The sequence below is a fragment of the Zerene cesonia genome, chromosome 19 (assembly GCF_012273895.1).
Source record: "Zerene cesonia ecotype Mississippi chromosome 19, Zerene_cesonia_1.1, whole genome shotgun sequence".
In the NCBI taxonomy this organism is placed as follows: domain Eukaryota; kingdom Metazoa; phylum Arthropoda; class Insecta; order Lepidoptera; family Pieridae; genus Zerene; species Zerene cesonia.
Window position 1 is genome coordinate 3,544,192 of NC_052120.1, and position 2,073 is coordinate 3,546,264.

Consider the following 2,073-nt stretch of genomic DNA (forward strand, 5'->3'; position numbering starts at 1 on the left):
ATATTTCATCGCCTGAACTTTAAAAATGACGCAAATGAATCCTCACTCCCTTAGAATTTTGTAAATTTGAACCTCCTTGTCTTTCTTACACGTCACAAAAACGCGATTTTATGGTAATAAGTTTGTGGCTCATTTCCACGTAAATTTCTCTTGACCATGCATGCCAAGCCGCGGGAGATAAGCTAATATTGTGATAATTTTGATACCTTCGAGTTGTTTTCTTAGTGCTGTTAGATTGGTGGCAACATCAGCAAAATCTAAAGCGGCCGCTCGATACACATCCCCAGGCTCAGGAACCGGCAAAACACAGTTACTAGAGAGAGCCCCGCCCTGTTGCCGCATATATGTCTTTACGATGAAGTGCAAAAGTGTTACCGTTGATTGTTTTGACTGAAAACAATAATATATAGTATATTTTAAAAGATCTGTTAATGTAAATCTTTTCAAATTTTGTTGAGAATTTTCCGATCACCATAATACATATTTTGGTAACCCTTCCTAAATATTGTCTACTGATATACTCTAAAACATATCAGAGAGATGTATGTACATATTATCACTGTAAAGCATAATATTATATATGGTTTTCTGATAAATTATGATAGTATTTTTACCTTCACATCCTTTAATTTAGATAATATTTCAAGTCCAAAACCATCAGCTTGACCTCTTTGACCATTGCCTCCATTCATATAATTCCCAAGAGTTAAAATTATAGCAAATAGCTGCTTAAGAGATTCGCTAGTTATTAGGAACTGAAAAGAAAACATATCTCAATTATCAATCTTATAAAAAATAAATAAAAAAGGTTTAGAGTCACTGAAATTACCTCACAGGTATTTTTTAAATTATCTAATTTATGCATAGTTGTGTTAACAGCATCTTCAAATTCTGCTTGAAACATAAAACATGATATTCGTTCAGCGAAATTCGGTATACCCGATAAATCATGTAGAAATGCTTCTGGTTTGTCTAATGGAATATCGGGTTTGTTCTGAAGATGCTCTTTTATCATTGATAGTTCCTCAGAAGTTGCGCGCTAGAATAGAATAAAATTATTAATTATTAAATAGTAATAAAGATATACCATACTCCTATAGAAAAACAAATACAGAATGCAGAATGTAAATACCTTACCAATTCATAAATTTGTTGTAAAGCCTCCAAACTAACAACTGACGTATCAAAATTGTATATAGCATTCTCAATTTCCGAAAACTCTACATGTAAACTTTGTGCAAGTATACCGACATTTTGCGATCGCTTACTATCTAATATTTTTATTGGTTGAATTTTTGTTTTAACTTCTACTTTTTTCTTCACCGGAGCCTTTACAACTTGTCTCGAAAATAAATCCGTAAATTCGTCAATATTGTCCAATTTAGTCTCATCAATTTCGAGCCATAGTGGTTTGAATCCAGCATCAATTTCACCCTGTCCTGTGCGTATAGTGGGAGCAGCCAGTATGCGCGTCCAATATAGTGGTTTCATGGGAGCGGCTGGTTTTATGGGAGTTTTCCTTAAAGCTGAAAAAAAGGTGTCTCTTAGAAGCTGTCATATTTTCAAAAATTGAGAGGAGGCAAGGCGATTGCTATTAATACTGTAATATTAAAAAAAAATTCTTATATCAATGTCAGAACTTCAATGTAGGTAAACATGTTCAAAAATCTGTACACTTACTGGCTCTTTGCATATTCCAACCTCCAACAGGTGGAGTAGGGAATGGTACGGGGCCTGAAGGCGGTGGAGGCGGTCCGGGGGCGAATGGCAAAGAATTTGGTGGTGTTGGGATACCTGTTGTTGGAGGGCCAAGCCCCGTCATTGGAGGAGGCGGAGGACCCATGCCGGGTATAGGTGGGGGAGGCGGTATTCCACATTCTGGCATGGGAGGTGGTGGTGGACCCATACCATGCATTGGTGGTGGTGGTGGTGGTCCCATTCCAAGCATTGGAGTTGGTGGTGGACCAATACCCGGCATTGGAGGTGGTGGTGGCCCCATTCCTGGCATTGGAGGTGGTGGTGGAGCCATTCCTGGCATTGGAGGTGGTGGTGGAGCCATTCCTGGCATTGGAG

General features: G+C 38.2%; 1 protein-coding gene across 1 annotated transcript in view; it reads right to left on the reverse strand.

Annotated features, from left to right (window-relative positions):
- Positions 1-2,073, reverse strand: part of LOC119834209 (Down syndrome cell adhesion molecule homolog) — a 19,207-nt gene that overhangs the window by 13,811 nt on the left and 3,323 nt on the right. The window lies entirely within an intron of this gene.